Source organism: Acanthochromis polyacanthus, chromosome 19, assembly GCF_021347895.1.
Source record: "Acanthochromis polyacanthus isolate Apoly-LR-REF ecotype Palm Island chromosome 19, KAUST_Apoly_ChrSc, whole genome shotgun sequence".
Classification (NCBI taxonomy): domain Eukaryota; kingdom Metazoa; phylum Chordata; class Actinopteri; family Pomacentridae; genus Acanthochromis; species Acanthochromis polyacanthus.
The window spans coordinates 20,095,364-20,102,747 of record NC_067131.1 but is presented as its reverse complement, the minus strand read 5'-3'; positions in this window follow the sequence as shown (position 1 = coordinate 20,102,747).

Genomic DNA, 7,384 nt, shown 5'->3' with positions numbered 1-7,384 from the left:
CTTGCATTTGCAGCGTACTTGTGATGGTCATGTGCAGTAGGCTTGGAGGGGCATGTCTCTTTTCCTCCGAAAAGCGGAGCGGGACGGTCCGACTGCCTGTACTGGAGCCGTAGGGACGTGTCTATTAGCTGTTAGCAACGTAGCATTTTTGACTGCAGCCTCGACTCGAGTTGCGATAGTTAGCGCTTTATCCAAAGTCAGGTCATCCTCTAGTAGCAATTTGTCCCTTACAGCACTGAGATATGTATTGGAAATTAGCTGGTCTCTTATCATCTCACCCTCCATTGTTCCAAATTCACATGGCGCTGCCAGGTTCCTTAATGCAGCCACGTACTGTCATAGCATAGTGCATCTGTAGACACAACAAAGTCTACTGATGCGCTATAGTCACTCTAGTGTTGAATAGCATCTAACAGGCACTCACGGCTTTGCGTCAGTACGGAATGGATCAAAGAACGTCTCTGAATGGATTCATCAGCAGCCCCACAGTTGCGTTAGGCTAATGTGTCCCCCATAAACAATGACGAGTGGGAACTAATGAGCCAAATCATGAGGCCTGGAGGCCACCCAATGTTAGGAAATAGACATAGCACCAGGTTTAAAAGCTAAATAGTATTCATGATAACTGACAAGGAAATAGAAAATGTTTTTTGGATTTGCTGTGGTTTTTTAACACAGTTATTTCGGCCACCGGCTCTGTCTTGCAGCACCGGCAAAAAGCTTTGCTTTCCAAGCCTGCAACAGGTCTCAACCACCCGGCAAATTGGCTCTCCCGCTCTTTTCTATAAGTTTGTAGGCGATGCTGCTTACTTCGACTCTGCCCGCCCCCGCCGTTTTCTTAGCCTCTCCTTCTCCTCCTCCTTCTCCTCCAGGTTCTCTCATTTTCCTTTCCGCGCTTCACTTCTTCCAGACCAGGTCGGATCTGTTTCTTCTTCTTTTCTTTTATTTTCCATATCCTCACTCATGGGGCGGGCGCAGCAGACTATTCAGCCAATCGTTACCGTTGTTCTGAGGCAAGCTCACATTTAGAAAAGCACGATTGGCTTGAAACTTGTCACATGGAAAGAGATGCCTTCAGGGTTCACAAAAAAATCCGACAGACAGTTGCGACAGGCTGATTACAACCGATTACAACCACACTTTCACGGAGTGGTCAAATTATCGTATATTTGGCCTTTTTTTGTGATTATTGATCGTACATCGTACAGAGGGCAAAATTACCGTACAAATACGATAATTATCATACACCTGGCAACACTGCGGACGAATCACCATGAAGTGTAGAGTCACAAGGCGGGCGTAACTAAGTGACGACAGAGGCGCGACGATTCTGACAGAAACAACCAGAAACAACTAGCCTAGCCGCGCTAGACAACCCACGGCAACGAATTTAATTCTCTGCCAGGGTCGACAACAAAAACGACAACAGTCGTTGAGCTCCATTAGCACCGACTCTGAATAATCTTTCTGTTAACATGTCTGTAATATACTTGAGCTTCACCCATTGACTGTATAAATAAGGCTTCACCGAACTACCGCATCCTCTCATTTCCAGCGCTCTAGGAGCCTATTTGTTGCGCTGATTGGTTGTATACCTACCCAATTGCTGCAGAGTGATTTGATAGACAGCCTTTTAGCCCGCCTCCCTCCCTGTCGAGCGTGCCTAGACCCTTGCGTCTTCAGAGCATGGGTCTAGCGCGGCTAGGCTACAGGTTCCATATACACACGTGGACAAAATTGTTGGTACCCCTCAGTTAAAGAAGGAAAAACCCACAATTCTCACTGAAATCACTTGAAACTCACAAAAGTAACAATAAATAAAAATTTATTGAAAATTAAATAATCAAAAACAGCCATTACTTTTGAATTGTTGATTAACATAATTATTTAAAAAAACAAACTAATGAAACAGGCCTGGACAAAAATGATGGTACCTCTATAAAAGATTGAAAACTATTTGACCAGAGTGACATGATTAACTCAGGTGTGTCATTTAATTGACATCACAGGTGTTTCCAAACTCATAATCAGTCAGTCTGCCTATTTAAAGGGAGACAAGTAGTCACCCTGCTGTTTGGTGAAAAGGTGTGTACCACACTGAACATGGACAACAGAAAGCGAAGGAGAGAATTGTCCCAGGACATCCGAAAAAAAATTATTGACAAACATCTTAAAGGTAAAGGCTATAAGACCATCTCTAAACAGCTTGAAGTTCCTGTGACAACAGTGGCTCATATTATTCAGAAGTTCAAGACCCACGGGACAGTAGCCAACCTCCCTGGACGTGGCCGCAAGAGGAAAATTGATGACAAATTGAAGAGACGGATCGTTCGAATTGTTTCCAAAGAGCCCAGAGCAACCTCCAAAGAAATTAAAGGTGAACTCCAAGGCCAAGGTACATCAGTGTCAGATCGCACCATTCGTCGTTGTTTGAGCCAAAGTGGACTTCATGGGAGACGACCAAGGAGGACACCACTGCTGAAAAAAACTCATAAAAAAGCGAGACTGGAATTTGCAAAAATGCATGTTGACAAGCCACAAAGCTTCTGGGAGAATGTCCTTTGGACAGATGAGACCAAACTGGAGCTTTTTGGTAAGGCACATCAACTCTATGTTCATAGACTCAAAAACCAAGCATACGAAGAAAAGAAAACTGTCCCTACGGTGAAACATGGAGGAGGCTCAGTAATGTTTTGGGGCTGCTTTGCTGCATCTGGCACAGGGTGTCTTGAAAGTGTGCAAGGTACGATGAAATCTGAAGACTATCAAGGCATTCTGGAGAGAAATGTGCTGCCTAGTGTCAGAAAGCTTGGTATCAGTCGCAGGTCATGGGTCTTCCAACAGGACAACGATCCAAAACACACAGCCAAAAACACCCAAGAATGGCTGAGAGAAAAGCGTTGGACTATTCTAAAGTGGCCTTCTATGAGCCCAGATCTGAATCCCATTGAACATATGTGGAAGGAGCTGTAACATGCCATTTGGAGAAGACACCCATCAAACCTGAGACAACTGGAGCTGTTTGCTGTAACTCGCTTAAATCAGACCGAGGAGAAACATGACACACGAGGAATATTTGATTAATTAAACGTTCTATTCAGGTGTGATTAAGACTCAGATATGAAAACAAAATCAAACCCGTTTGCAAACAAACAAACACTAACGTTTTTTAATCTCAAATACCCAAATCCTGCAGCAAAAATAAAGGCATCACATTATATGTATGGGACGATGTAATGCAAAATATAGCGTTGGATTCGCAACGCTTTTACATTGAAAATATTCGTTTGAAATACGTTCTGAGCGGTATGAAAAGTCCTCCGCTTTGATTCGCAACGCGTTTACATTAAAAATATTCGTTTGAAATACGTTCTGAGTGTCATGAAAAGTCCTCCGCTTGAAATACATTGGTTTGAATTTCGTTGTGAGCAACACGTAAAATATGAGAAATCGTGTTGGTGCGCACGTAACCATAGATTAATTTACGTGATAGTTTCACGAATCCTTGTGAGACCGGGTTGCGATGTCACATCCAGGCAGCAGGTCAGAGAGTCAGAGGAGTGTCGTCTTGGAAAATAGGGCAGCGACTTACCGGAGAAAAGTTATTAGCTTAAGATAAATAGATAAATAGATTTTACAAGTTAAATAGACATTCGCAAAATATTGAGTTCCAGCTCACATTACGTAACATATGAGGTCCAGGAGCAAAAATGACATTAACCAAGTAAGATAAATATTAGTGGAAGGACACAATTAAAAAATGAATCTATCTATTTAGAGGCTTTGTAATTAATTAATCACGACTGATTAACAAGGGCATAGAGGTAAAAAAGCGATAAATGCAGTGTTGTCTTCATTTTAAATGCCAAAAGGATTTTGCGGCTCCTGGTGTTTTCTTTTCTGTGGGAAACGGGTCGAAATGGCTCTTTGAGTGTTAAAGGTTGCCGACCCCTGAGCTAGAGGAAGGGGGGAAAAGGGAGCGGTACAGAAGTGGGAGTCATTCTGAATGGGAGTGGGATGGGAGTGGGAGCCATTTTACCAGGAGTGGGACGGGACAGGATTTTTTTTTACTCTGGCCTGGGATTGGGACGGGACAAGATTTTTTTCTGTGGGAGTGGGATGGGACAGGAGTGAAAATCCACTTTCAGCTTCTTTCAACAGTTACCCGCAAGACATGTTGCTGCCTATTTGTATCACCAGCAGCAACTGCAATTGTTTAATCAAAAGGTTTTGTGGCGTATAAAGTGTTCACAGGACAAACCAAACTGCAAACAACATCAATTATTTCTCGTTGTATTATAAATATTATAAACCATGAAAGTTTAATATTCAGAAAACGGGCCCACTGCCTAGAAAAGGTATTTTTCTTTGCATGATGTCACTTCTATTTAAATTTTCTGGGCTGAGTGGGCAAGACTAGTGAATGAGTCACTAATCCACATGTGCAGTAAGCTGCACGATGCGGAAGTAAGCCAAAAAAATGAGAAACCATTTTAGCTGTATGCACTGGGTGAGCAACTTTGATTGGTAAAAATGACCACCATTTTAAAGCCTCTGACCTGGTTCTCACGATACATTCTTGACCAACAAGAAAGAAACAAACATGTCCCTTCTCAAAATATAGTATATTAGCTTTTTGCTTTACTTTTCTTATAAAAATGTCAAATAAGCTAAAACAGCCAGTTATACAACAGAATATAAGTTTGCTAGTGTAATGCAGTGTGTTGTTTTGTCATTGGCTAGGAAGTGAATTGCAACTATTTCTATGGGTGTGGGTCAATGCAGAGTCATGGAATCAGGTTGGTCCATGCTAAGGGCGACCTCAAAAGTTAAGGAACAGAACCCTTTCAAATCCCCACTTGGATCATACCTTAGAAACATTAATCAAAACCATTAAAGAAAAAAATTTGGGCTCTATCAGTGGCAGCAAAGTGTAATACAACATTAACGATTTAATAAAAAAATAAACAACACTGAACCTCAACTGTATCACTGTATCTACACAAAAATGTAGAATATTTCACTGTAAAGTCCATATATGAAACATAAGGGACACAGCATCTGGTACCCTTGATGGAAAAAGAACATTTTAGATGGAAACTGCTTCAGAGAGTCAGTCACAGATGATGTTTGCACATCCCAAATCTTGCTAGTATATCTGAAAAATTCTAACTGTTGTGGTAGACTTCTAAGAAACTGCCCTGTTTGCCTGAAAGTTGGAATAGTGAACTTGTGAACAGGCCCACAGGATATTTAGCTACTTGTCTATGCTGACGGTCAAATTGTTTAAATGTATAGCATAAAAGAAACTACCTTTGCTACTTTATCATATGCCAGTCGTGGGGCGTACCATTTTTTGGATAAATATTTCACAAAACTAGCTACACAACTAACAGGCTAACCTCCTCAGTCATCAGTCATTTCTCACCAGTCGTCAGTGGTCCTGTTTTTGTCACAGTGATACTCCATGAACATATTCCATAATACTGGATGGCAAAAACTCTGCCAAATTTAGCCTCTTTCTCTTTCTATTGGATGTTTTTGTCTATCCTTAAAGAAATGCATTTCCTTGTGTTAAAAGAAAAAAAAACCTTTCCACTCTATAATTTGCCATTAACATTCCTTTAATAATGTCCATATACACAGTAAATGCAAAAATATTAGATTAACATAGAAACACTAACACCACTTAACACTAGCAACGTTAGCTAACAATAGCTACCATTGACAGCTGGTCATACCAAACCATGTAAGGCTGTTAGCGAACACTCTGTGTGTACTGAAACAAACAAGAACTTTTCATCTGTGGAAAGAGCTTTTTTTATTTCTTCTTTTCAAAGTAATATATTCTTCCTAGCAAGCTACACTTCATTTTGGCTTCTTTTGAGTGGCCATAAGACTGTTTTGGAAATAATAAATGACCTCATTGCACCACAAAACTTCTTTGTCTACCAAAATATAAGCCAAAGCCGTCAGTAATGAGTGACAGTTCTGCAGAGAACTAAGTCTCATCTATATTTCATCAATCTCTTCCTCTTTTTTAGACTCATGTCTGTGCCAAATCCTTATGAAAGCCTTCAGACTTCACTTCCAAGTGTGATGGTCCACGAGTTTCCAAGTTTAGTCAACAAATGCCAGCTTTTTCCATGCTCTGAACTATTCCCCCGACTAGCTCTCAGGTCTGCCCTGGGCAACAGACAGTTAAACATGTTACATGGAGATGTAGAGAGAAAGACAGAGTGAGAGGGCATCATCCATGAATAGGGAGTATTCAGCACTGTCTCTGCCTCATTCCCACAGAGACCAGGCCCAGGCTGGAGTTTCACCTCGGTCTGACCTGGTGAAATCCAAACCTCTCCCATCACAGACTCTGATTCCCACTAAAAAAACATTATTGATTCCTCTCTGCGACCCTCCATATTTTATTATTGCTAAGGTGAAAACGGATAACAGGAAAGCTCATATCAGCAAGTAGCAGAACAATACCGCATTGTGGCAGCTCAGCTCCACTCTGCTGAAGAGGACAACTCCTCCTGAAATCATTCACAGCACCAGTGGCTGCACACAATTATGATCCTGTGCTCAGCCTGCTCTGTGCCAATAATGAATACATGGATACACAAACACAAGATGGGATTGTGAATTAGCATTCAATAACAGCTGCTGTTGAAAGTGGAACTCTGCTTGCATAAGCTGCCCACTGTCCTGCTGAGAAAGTCTGTGGCTTCACAGTAAGGCAGCGGTTGTTGTGTTCGTAAGGCCAGTTCCCCCTAAATGAATGTTGAAAATATGGCGAGTGCTGACTCTGACAGCAAGAAACAAGATGCAACATCTCTATTGTTTTGGCCTCTCTGAGGGGAATAAAGCTCCTTCTCTCAGCTCGTGGGTTGTGTTTGCCTCTGGGTTGGTATGTCAGAAAAACTTACGTCAGAAGCTGCTCCAGAACTTACAACTTAAACTGAAACTTCAAAGCAGAGGAAAGTAGCTCTGAGTATATTATTACAAATAATAATCAGAATCCTGTGTTGGAGTTGAGGGTGTGGATGATGTGACAATCCGTCTCCCTTCCTCTTTCTCTCTCCCCTCCTCTGTCACGCTCCTCCAGTTAGGGAGTTTGCTGTGATGACTCATCGTTGTTGGAGGTGTTTTTTTTAAAGCAGCTTGAGTGACATCCATGTGTCTTTTTTTTTTTTTTTTTGCATTTTGCATTAACTGCAGCCATCTGTCTTGTTCAGGACCACAGATGCAGGTTTGGATTTAGAGACGGGCTGCACATTGCTCCATGTGATTAGTACTCTCCTGAGCCACATTCATGTATTTCTGTCATTATTTCTACAGTAGAGAGAACAGGTTGATTGAGAGGTGTGATAATCACCGGGGAAGG